Source organism: Bos taurus, chromosome 12 (assembly GCF_002263795.3).
Source record: "Bos taurus isolate L1 Dominette 01449 registration number 42190680 breed Hereford chromosome 12, ARS-UCD2.0, whole genome shotgun sequence".
NCBI classification, from domain to species: Eukaryota; Metazoa; Chordata; class Mammalia; order Artiodactyla; family Bovidae; genus Bos; species Bos taurus.
Window position 1 is genome coordinate 6,613,662 of NC_037339.1, and position 13,008 is coordinate 6,626,669.

Consider the following 13,008-nt stretch of genomic DNA (forward strand, 5'->3'; position numbering starts at 1 on the left):
TGGACATGCAGATGGAACCCCAAAATGAATCCAAGTCCAGTCCCCCCCCACACACACCTATAATCATTCATAACAAAGCAAATAAAGTAAAATAAAAACAGGATAATTTGCCAACACACTGCTGCTGCTGCTGCTAAGTTGCTTCAGTCCTGTGCAACTCTGTACGACCCCATAGACGGCAGCCCACCAGGCTCCCCTGTCCATGGAACTCTCCAGGCAACACACTAGTTCCCTTTGTTAGGAGTGAGCTTGTCTTTATTTCTCCATATGAAACCTTATATCAAATAGATGGTTTAGAAAGTTATGTTCTGTTTGAATTGGAACGTAATGTCAAAATTATTCATGGGTATGTTTTAACCATCATTCTGTGAGGTGTTCATCGATCTCATTATTAGAGTTCTTTAGAAGACAATTAAAGACCACTTATTTTGGAAAATTGGGCAGAAAATTTGAAGGAATGTTCCAGAATACTATATTTGAGTATCAGTTTGTATAGCCATCAGTTAAGAAACATAGATTCATGGGAGAAGAGACAGCAGTCTCAAAATGTTTGAAATTAAACTGAAGTGTTAGTTCAATAGTCAAAGCATTAGGTTTTTGGTACATGTGACTGGAAAAGAACATACATTAATGAAATCAATTTCATTCATTTCTGAGAATCACAATTTAAAGGCATTTAGACTTTCTGGAATATGTTCAGGAAACAATAAGAATGGAGAAAGATCACAAAACCAACTGATACGAGGAAGTTTGGAGACGATTCGCCTGGAGAAGAAAGAAAAACCAGTAAACAAGATAGTTTCCAGGCATTTGACTTGCTTTGCACTTGTCAGCAAATATTTATTGACTGCTTACTATGTTTCATGTTAGATACAGAGAATACCTCATAGAACACAGGAATGATTTTGGCCTCGAGAGAGCTTCTCAGAGGAAGACAACCAACCAACTAATTTGAAAAAAGTCAATTACTGTATTTGAGATATGTATGATGAATAAAAGGAACAAATAGTTATAGAAACAATCAAGAGACATACAATGGATCATGCAGTGCTTGAAAGGATTTTTATTTTTCAGAAGTATTATTTTTAAAATAAATGTATTTATTTTAATTGGAGGTTAATTACTTTATAATATTGTATTGGTTTTGCCATACATTGACATGAATCCACCACGGGTGTACATGTATTCCATTTTAAATGAACATTTTAAGGGACTGAAATGGGAACCAGCCTTGGACATACAAGAGAGATAATTTTTTCCAACAAATAGCAAATATTGTCCTAGAGTGTAAGAATATAGTGTCTCAGGATTATCTCCTGAGAATTCATCCTCTTTCTGTTTTCGCCAACAGATATTCTTCACATTCCACAAACACAAACTGCCTTTTTCTGTTTCCTACTTCTTAGCAAGACATCCCATTTATCTAATTTTATATGTTCTAAAATGAAGTCTCATATATACTTCATAACATTTCTTACTGTCCCTCAGGTACACCTGTTTTTACATCACAGTCCTTTTGATCTAGTGGTATTTATACCTCACAGGTTGCTTTGGTCCCTCAAAAAAGAAAAGAAATATATATAAAACACATATTCATTTGAAAGGTTGCAATCTGTCTGACTAATCAAACAATAATTTCTTGTACATCTCATGATGTTAGCCCTTCATTATGTAACACTAAACATTCAGATCTACAATGCAAGAAGTAAACTTTTGAATACTATGCACTGCATCATGAAAGAGTAAAAAAATCTTGAAATTACTTGGAGAAAAAAAAAAGTCTGTCAAACTATTATTGGACATTTGTTCATAGACAGAATCTGCTCTCCCATATGTTATATATTTTTTCAGCAAATATTTAATAAAATTATTTTGAAAAAGTCATAAATAAGATATAATTTGATCATACCACTCAAATATACACACTATTTAAATTTACAAGCATATATAAACTAGGAGTTGTAATTGCTTCAGAAATTTTAGCCACATTTACAAAATTAACTTGTAAAAATATAGAAACATAAAATTAAATGCTATGGGAACGTCCAATGGGAATACATCAAGATAGGAGGTAAGAGATTTACTTTAGTGGAACAAACCTGAATAATTAATAATTATTCAGTATCAATTAATATGAATAGTTATTCAATATTTTGCCAAAAAGACACACAAAAATTAAAAGAAATAACAAAATGATCCCAGAATAAAAAGCATATTATTTTATCCCACATGAGAAAAACAGGAATGTTTTTTTATTAAAATAGATGATAAATTAAAAGTTGAGAATAAAGTTATTAGCAGTAGCTTTAGGATGATGGCAAAAAAATAACAGTAATATTTGAGCATAGGTAAACAATATATTCTTGTTGTTCAGTCTGTGAGTCATGTCTGACTCTTTGCAACCCATCTCCCAGAGTTTGCTCAAACTCATGTCCATTAAATTGGTAATGCCATCCAATCATCTCATCCTCTGTAGTCCCCTTCTCCTCCTGCCCTCAATCTTTCCCAGCATCAGGGTCTTTTCTAAAGAGCCAGGTCTTCATGTCAGGTAGCCAAAGTATTAGAGTCTTAGCATCAGTATTTGCAGTGAATATTCAGGTTGATTTCTTTTAAGATTGACTGGTTTGATATCCTTGCTATCCAGGGGGCTCTCAAGAGTCTTTCCTAGCATCACAATTTGAAAGCATCAATTCTTTGCCACTCAGCTTTCTTTAGGGTCTAATTCTCATGTCCATACATGACTAGTGGAAAAACCATAGCTTTTACTATATGGACCTTTGAAGGCAAACTGATGTCTGTTTTTTTTTTTTTTCCTATTCTATATTTTATTTTTTTTAATCTTATTTTTTTTATTTTTTATCTTTTTTATTTTACAATATTCTTTTAATAATGTCTTGGATTGTCATAGCTCTTCTTCCAAAGAGCAAGTGTCTTAATTTTGTGACTGCAGTCACCATATGCAGTGATTTTGGAGCCCAATAAAACAAAATGTGACACTGTTTCCACTTTTCCCCTTCTGTTTTTCCATAAAGTGATGGAACTGAATGCCTTGAACTTCGTTTTTTGAATGCTGAGTTTTAAGCCAGATTTTTCATTCTCCTCTTTCACCTTCACCAAAAGGCTCTTTTGTTCCTCTTCACTTTTTGCCATTAAAATGGTATCATCTGCATATTTTCTCCTAGCAATCTTGATTCCAGGACTCCAGTTTGTGAGTCATCCAGCCCAGCATTTTACATTATGTACTTTGTATATAAGTTAAATAAGCAGGGTGACAATATACAGCCTTGATGTACTCTCTTCCTAAATTTGAACCAGTCGTTGTTCCATGTCTGTTTCTAACTGCTGCTTCTTGACCTGCATACACGTTTCTCAGGAGGCAGGTAATGTAGTCTGGTAATCTCATCTCTTCAAGAATATGATACTGTTTTTTCGTGATCCACACAGTCAAAGTCTTTAATGTGGTTAATGAAGTAGATGTCTTTTCTGGAATTCTCTTGCTTTTTCTATGATCCAATGGATGTTGGCAATTTGATATCTGGTTCCTCTGTCTTTTCTAAATCCAGCTGGTACATCTGGAAATTCTCAGTTTACCTACTGCTGAAGACTAGCTTAAAGGATTTTGAGCATAATCGTACTAGTATGTGAAATGAGTGCAATTGTATGGTAGTTTGAATATTCTTTGGCATTGCCTTTCTTTGAGATTGGAAGGAAAACTGACTTTTTCCAGTCCTGTGGTTACTGCTGAGTTTTCCAAATTTGCTGGCATATTGATTGCAGCACATTAACAGCAACATCTTTTAAGATTCAAAATAGCTCAGCTGGAATTCCATCACTTCCATTAGCTTTATTCATAGAATTGCTTCTTAAGGCCCACTTGACTTCACATTCCAGGATGTCTAGCTCTAGGTGAGTGACCACACCATCATGGGAGTTTTTTGTACAGTTCTTCTCTGTATTCTTGCCACCTATTCTTAATCTCTTCTGCTTCTATTAGTTCTTTGTTGTTTTTGCCCTTTATCATGTCTTTATCTTTGCATGAAATCTTATCTTGGTATCTCCAATTTTCTTAAAGACACCTGTAGTCTTTCCTATTCTATTGTTTTCTTCTATTTCTTTGTATTGTTTGTTTACTTAAGAAGGCTTTCTTATCTCTCCTTGTTATTCTCTGGAACTCTGCATTCAGTTGGGTATATCTTTCCCTTTCTCCTTTGCCTTTAGCTTCTCTTCTTTTCTCAGCTATTTATAAGGCCTCCTCAGATAACCAGTTGCTTTCCTGCATTTCTTTTTCATGGGAATGGTTTTGGTCACCACCTCCTATACAATGTTACAAACCTCAGGCCATAGTTCTTCAAGCAGTCTGTCTACCAGATCTAGTTCCCTGAATCTATTCATCACCTTCACTGTTTATTCATAAGGTATTTGATTTAGGTCATACCTGAATGGCCTAGTGGTTTCCCCAACTTTCTTTAATTTTGAGCCTTAATTTTGCAATAAGAGTTCATAAGCTGAGTCACAGTGAGTTCCTGGTCTTGTTTTTGCTGACTATATAGAGCTTCTCCATTTTTGGCTGCAAATAATATAATCAATCTGATTTTGGTAACGATCATCTAGTGATGTCCATGTGTAGACATGGGCATGGTCTCTTGTGTGTTGTTGGAAAAGAATGTTTGCTATGACCAATGCTTTCTCTTGGTAGAAAGAGAAAGCTCTGTTAGGTACTCCAAGGCCAATCTTGTTTGTTACTCCAGGTATGTCTCGACTTCCTACTTTCATTCTAGTTCTCTATCATGGAAATAAGCCAAGATCATTCTGTCATTTTTGACACTGCACCAAATCAGACTCTTTTTTTTTTTTTTTTACTCTGAGGGCTACTCCATTCCTTCTAAGGGATTATTGCCCACAGTAGTAGATATTATGACTTAAATTAGCCCACTCTAGTCCATTTTAGTTTACTGTGTACTATATAGTTATATGCAAATAGTAAATACAGAGGTGTAAAGAAATACATAATAGTCAGAGAGAGACACACCTTGGAGACATTATGCTAAGGCAAAGAAATTCATACCTCATGATTATGATATATAGCTCTCATGCTAAATTGTTACCAAAACTGTAAATACAGCCACATAATAAATTAAATAGAAACCAAAATTCCAAATTTTGGATTTTTGAATTCAAATTTTTACTCTGAATGTCTGTGTGATACCTACTAGAATATCAATGATATATGGTTTTGTTAAACCATATATTTGGGTTTTATATTTGTCACTTTTTCATATATATCATGAATTTGAAGGAAATATATTTTGTTCAGAATCAGAAACATCTATATTGAAAATAAATTGCAATATTGTAATATGGTTATATCATTACACACTATTGTAATTATATTTCTATAAAATAATATGTACTTTGTAGCATCTATATAATTATAATAAATTATGCAGTTACTTAGGCCATTTTCTAAACATAATCATATTAGGGAAAATTATTTTTGAAGCCACAATTACTCTTTTGCTGTTTTTAATCTCACATCATTATATGATCGTGGAGATTGACCAACTTCAGTAGACACTGGGAGTTAAGTCCCAAATTTTCATGAATTACTACACAGCTTCTAACCTTCCCTGGAAGGTATAGGACAGATGAAGTGTTTAGTGTTTTCCCATCTCCTAGAAGCCTTATTCAGGCCTGGAGAATTCCATGGACTGTATAGTTCATGGGGTCACCAAGAGTTGGACAAGACTGAATGACTCTCACTTTCACTTTCACTTTCTGAAGCCTTATGGCTGGCTATAGGCAATTTTCAGTGCTGCCTAGAGAAATCTTCTCTTCCAACTCTATGCTGGACTGGAAGAGGCACAAGCTGGAATCAAGATTGCTGGGAGAAATATCAATAACCTCAGATATGCAGATAACATCACCCTTATGGCAGAAAGTGAAGAGGAACTAAAAAGCCTCTTGATGAAAGTAAAAGTGGAGAGTGAAAAAGTTGGCTTAAAGATCAACATTCAGAAAACAAAGATCATGGTATCCAGTCCCATCACTTCATGCAAATAGATGGGGAAACAGTGAAAACAGTGGCTGACTATTTTTCTGGGCTCCAAAATCACTGCAGATCGTGATTGCAGCCATGAAATTAAAAGATGCTTACTCCTTGGAAGGAAAGTTATGACCAATCTAGACAGCATATTAAAAAGTGGAGATGTTACTTTGTCAACAAAGGTCCATCTAGTCAAAGCTATGGTTTTTCCAGTGGTCATGTATGGATGTGAGAGTTGGACTATAAAAAAAATCGAGTGCTGAAGAATTGATACTTTTGAACTGTAGTATTGCAGAGGATTCTTGAGAGTCCCTTGGACTACAAGGAGATCCAATCAGTCCATCCTGAAGGAGATCAGTCCTGGGTGTTCATTGGAAGGACTGATGTTGAAGTTGAAACTCCAATTCTCTGGCCACCTAATGTGAACTGCTGACTCATTTGAAAAGACCCTGATGCTTGGAAAGATTGAGGACTGGAGGAGAAGCAGACAACAGAGGATAAGATGGTTGGATGACATCACTGACTCAGTAGACATGGGTTGGGGTGAACTCTGGGAGTTGGTGATGGACAGGGACGCCTGGCGTGGGTCACAAAGAGTCTGACATGACTGAGTGACTGAACTGAACTGAACTTAATAAAATATTTCCTTTAGAAAGTCCCCATCCTGAACCCCCCTCCCTCCTCCCTCTCCGTACCATCCCTCTGGGTCATCTCAGTGCCCCATCCCCAAGCATCCAGTATCATGCATTGAACCTGGACTGGCGACTCATTTCATACATGATATTATACATGTTTCAATGCCATTCTCCCAAATCATCCTACCCTCTCCCTCTCCCACAGAGTCCAAAAGACTGCTTTATGCATCTGTGTCTCTTTTGCTGTCTCGCATACAGGGTTATCATTACCATCTTTCTAAATTCCATGTATATGCATTAGTATACTGTTGTGGTGTTTTTCTTTCTGGCTTACCTCACTCTGTATAATAGGCTCCAGTTTCATCCACCTCATTAGAACTGATACAAATGTATTCTTTTTAATGGCTGAGTAATACTCCATTGTGTATATGTACCACAGCTTTCTTATCCATTCATCTGCTGAGGGACATCTAGGTTGCTTCCATGTCCTGGCTATTATAAACAGTGCTGTGATGAACATTGGGGTACACGTGTCTCTTTCAATTCTGGTTTCCTCAGTTTGTATGCCCAGCAGTGGGATTGCTGGATCATAAGGCAGTTCTATTTCCAGCATTTTAAATATCTCCACACTGTTCTCCATAGTGGCTGTACTAGTTTGCATTCCCACCAACAGTGTAAGAGGGTTCCCTTTTCTCCACACCCTTTCCAACATTTATTGCTTGTAGACTTTTGGATCACAGCCATTCTGACTGGCGTGAAATGATACCTCATTGTGGTTTTGATTTGCATTTCTCTGATAGTGATGTTGAGCATCTTTTCATGTGTTTGTTAGCCATCTGTATGTCTTCTTTGGAGAAATGTCTATTTAGTTCTTTGGCTAAGCCATGTGTTTTTTACTTTTGTTTCTTCATACAAAAATCCTGTGGAATAATACTTGTGTTATGAATCAACATATGAAAATATCTTTGGGTATTGCAAAACAGTAAAACAGCTATTCAGTGATTACTTATTGTCATGTATGGATGTGAGAGTTGGACTGTGAAGAAGGCTGAGCACTGAAGAATTGATGCTTTTGAACTGTGGTGTTAGAGAAGACTCTTGAGAATCCCTTGGACTGCAAGAACATCCAACCAGTCCATTCTGAAGGAGATCAGCCCTGGGATTTCTTTGGAAGGAATGATCCTAAAGCTGAAACTCCAGTACTTTGGCCACCTCATGCGAAGAGTTGACTCATTGGAAAAGACTCTGATACTGGGAGGGATCGGGGGCAGGAGGAGAAGGGAATGACAGAGGATGAGATGGCTGGATGGCATCACTGACTCGATGGACGTGAGTCTCGGTGAACTCCGGGAGTTGGTGATGGACAGGGAGGCCTGGCGTGCTGCGATTCATGGGGTTGCAAAGAGTCGGACACGACTGAGTGACTGAACTGAATTGAACTGAACTGACATAAATATTGACAAGAATGCAAGTACTGTATATGTGTTAAATATATATAGTAATAAGATATGCATGTGTATAAATAACATGATATGTATTTTATATATATATATATATATATATATATATATACACACACACACACACACATATATATGATAGTGGTGGTGGAGGTGGTTTAGTTGTTCAATCCTGTCCAACTCCTGTGACCCCATGGATTTTAGCCTGCTATGCTCCTCTCTCCATGGGATTTTTCAGGCAAGAATACTGGAGTGGATTGCCACTTCCTTCTCCAGTATATGATAGTACTGGGTAATAAATGATATGATCAGTTTATGAGAATGTCAGGCAGTTTAGTACAACAAATTGGGACAAATCTGTATTTATAGGAGTTTGATAACAATCCTATGAGACTTTGGTCCAAAAACAGAACTCCAATTCCTGGTCAAAACTCAGTAAACCAAGCCAAGGTATTGTTCAAGAGTGGATGGAATACTAGACAGGAGCTCAGGTCATGGACTAAAGTATGGAGAGGGAAAAATTCCTATCGTAGACTAACCTAACACTGCACCACTAGAGTACAATTAATGAAGTTTGGGTTAGAAAAACAGGAAAGATTGAATTATTTAAATGTTATTCTAATGTTGTGAAAGGTTTCCCAGGTGACACAGTGGTAAAGAATTCATCTGCTCATGCAGGAGATGTAAGAGACTTGGGTTTGATCCATGGGTTGAGAATATCTCCTGGAGAAGGTAATGCCAATTGACGCCAATATTCTTGCTTGGATAATTCTGACAGAGGAACCTGGTGGGATACAGCCCATGGGACTGCAAAGAGTTGGACCTGACTGGGCAACTAAGCGTGTGCAGACACACACTCATGCACACATACACACACACACACACAACACGCACATGCAATGCTGTGAATAACCATTGAATCTACAGAGGGAATAAACTCTTAGTAAGGATCTTGAGACTCTACCTCTAGGGAAAAATATTTACCATTCTGGCCAAGAAATTGAAGAGGTAGTCAAGCAAGCTGATAAATTGGATTCTGTGTGAGAAGAATGTCTTCAAAAAATGAATTTCCTTCCATGAAGATTTTTTGAGCTATAAATGCAAATAATTCACCACTTTTTACTTATATTTCTAATTTATTAAAAGATATCTGGATAGATGTCCATGCTGGATTAATGGACAAAGAAGTTGTGGTGCATATGTAAAATGGGCTAGTATTCAGCCATAAAAAGGAACTTATTTAAGTCAGTTCTAGTGAGGTGGATGAACCTGGGGCCTTTTATACGGAGTGAAGTAAGTCAAAGAGAAAAACAAATATAGTATAATATATTAATGCATATATATGGAATCTAGAAAAATGGTCCATATGAACCTATTTGCAGGACAAGAATAGAGAAACAGACATAGAGAACAGACTTTGGACAGCAGGAGGAGAGGTTGGGGCCAACTGAGAGAGTAGAATTGAAATATATGCATTACCATATTAAGAATAGACAACTACTGGGAAGTTGCTATGTAACACAGAGTTCAACATGGTAACAGAGGAGTGGGAGGGGGTGGGGGCTGGTGGTGAAGTTCAAGCAGGAGGTGAGATACGTTTGCTTATGACTGATTCACATTGTCATATGGAAGAAGACAATATGTATTATAAAGCAATTATCCTCCAATTAAAAATAAATTTGGGAAACATTTTAAAAAAGATATCTGCAAACCTAATTCAGACTTGCTCCACAAACACACACACATACACACACATAGTAGTCTCTTCTGTATTAAACATCAGGGTCAGTGTCATTAAATTAAATTCTACTATGAGAATCAAAATATACTTAAAATTTGTACCTAATATTGATGAAATAACTTTAAATGTCTTTTATTCTGGGGTAACATGGTGTTCTTTGCAAATAGCTTCCTACATAGAATGCAAAATTTAGCAAAGAAACTTGCATTTCAGGCTTCTTTATGTGACTAAATTATTAACAGGATGAGTGATGCATTTATAAAGAAATAATATGCAAGCTTTATGGAAATATTTTTAAAGTTATTAAATGTTAAATGCTTTTAACAAATTTGTTAACTTCACATCTAATTTAAAATATAATTTCAATTAAGTGCTTTATTAAGGGCCCATGAGCATTGAATTATAATAATAAGTATTCTGTATATACTTTGATTCAAGGAATTATAATTACTTGAAATGCTGGGTTTTATTTTCCAGTCTTCTCTAGGGACTACAAGAGAGGTTTACATGTAAGGAAAATCTTTTCCATTCCCCTTGCCCCAGGGTTCTGTCTGCCAGAGTGATTTGCTTTGTGCAGCTATTAACTGTATGCGTAGAATAAAATTTATTACAAATCTCTAAATTCAAAATGGATGTTTATGGGATACTGAAGTAATATCTCATATACAGCATCTTTGTGAATGGAGCAAATGATCTATTTTCTCATAAGAAAATTGATCATTTAAAATTTTTAAGATTTTAATTCCCCAGTATAACAGGTCTAATGTAAGAATGCCCATAAATATGCATTTATAGGATATTTGGTTCACAAATAAAATTACAATATATTTTCTCAAAAAAAATTGCTCATATAAATATGTCAGACTTAAAAGAACTTTGCTCAAAGGTTATCAAGATATAGTAGGAAACAATAGTTTTGGAGGTAGTGGAATTGAGTTAAATTTATAATTTTGCCTTTTTAAAGCAATGTAACATTGGATAAGGAGGTATTTAAATCTTAGTTTATTTCTTTATTAAATGGGAAAAAGTAATTCAACTGCTATTATTATTGCAATTGTTATAATTATAATCCATTCCAGTTTTAGAGATCTTACCTAAGCAGTGACCAATGACAGGTTTAGATAACATTTTTAATCCCATAGCTTCAGATAACTGTGCCAAATCAGGACTATTGCTAAGCCTGAGAATCCCAGGTGGGGATTCATCTTGTTTCAACCCACAGATTCATTCCAATGCTGTAAGATTTAAAGTCACTTGGATAAATGACAAAACCAAGAAGCTTTTAATAAACAAACAATTTTCCCATGGAATGTTGGGTTTTTAATCATTGGATCAAAAAAAAGAGCATTCCTCTTATTTCATTAGCATATAAGTGATAGATCTTTGGCGTAGTGCCTCTTGAATAGACTGTGATTTGATCTAAAGAGACAATGTGAAAACGCCTAAGCTTGGATATAATTACTTTGTAATTTTGCTTTCCAAAACTGAGCCACAAGTGGAACTTCTGTTATCATCAACCCAGGAGGGTCTTGCTCACTTATGCATATTGCAGTGTGCTTAAATGTCAGCTTCTGTGGATGCCATTTGCTGAATATATCAAGTTTAACAGAGTAGCTACATGAAAGGGACTTAAATATATAGCTCCCCGTTGGATTTAGATACCTATTAGAAAAGCATAGCATAATGTGAATCACATCTCAGGCCAACAGGATAAAAGCTGGAACTGTGTGCAGTGACAACAATGTTGCAGTGTGTCACCTGCATGTGGTTTAATTGTTCTAAAATGGAGCTAAATTCAGATAAAATAACAAAAATTATAAGCTCATATTTGAATGATTTAACCTGAATATATATGTAAAAATACAAATTAATATTTTTTCAAAATAAAAAAAATCATAGTATATAGATTAATAGGTAAAGTGAATGAAATTGTTGTTTTTCATAAATTTTATGTAATAGCAATGGAATTAATGCATACTATTAATTTACAAGTAGCAAAATTATTTAAAAATTGTCAGTAATCCTGGGAAGAGGGCAAGGTGTTACTGGGGAATAAACCCAGAAATGGAATAAATTTTTAGCAAAGAGATTGAACAAATATGGAGAGAATTTACCAGATAAATATTATCTTTGATTTTCATAATGTCAAGAGGAAAAATTGTAGTTATCTATGGCTCTGTACCAAACTACTCCAACACATAGGGGTTTAAAGCAATGATTTATTATTTCTTCTGATTCTATCAGTTGCCTAAATGATTTTTTTGCTGGTCTTACCTGAACTTACTCACACACCTAAGGTTATCTAGTGACTGAGCTGGGGTGGCAGGATTTGGTGGAGTAACTGGGCTTTGCTCCACATATTACTTTATCCCTGTCTTCTAAATAATCTGAAAGTTTCCAGTTTCCAGAATGTGAGAACAAAAACTGCAAGTCCTCCTGAGAATGAGCCTCAGAAGTCTCATGGCATTATCATTAGTGCTGCAGAGCAAATTTCAACATCAAGTGAGAGGGTGTGGAAACTGCCTTTTCTTCTTAATGGAAGTATACATAGTACCAAAGATGTTGTGGCCATATTTAATCTAACAGAGGATTTATATGGTTAGATTATTCACTTTTGAACTCTGTGGGAGAAGGCAAGGGTGGGATGATTTGAGAGAATAGCACTGAAGCATGTATATTACCATATATGAAACAGATTGCCAGTCCAGGTTCAATGCATGAGACAGGGCACTCAGGGCTGGTGCACTGGGTTGACCCTGAGGGATGGAATGGGGAGGGAGGAGGGAGAGGGGTTCAGGATGGGGGACACATGTACACCCATGGCGGATTCATGTCAATGTATGGCAAAAGCCACTACAGTATTGTAAAGTAATTAGCCTCCAATTAAAATAAATTAACTTAAAAAATATTAAGGCTGAAGTCCTGTATTGTCACTTGTTCTTTGTTACCATTTACTTATTGACCTGTCCTTTAATTTCCTTATCTGTATGACTCTGATGATTGATGATCAAGCAAAAGTTTCTTACATGATTGACAGCTAATATCTATCACTGAACAGTGAATAGTAATGAATGAGATGCTGTCAACTGTAAATTGGCACTAGGTAATGAAGAGGAAAAGTGACAAACA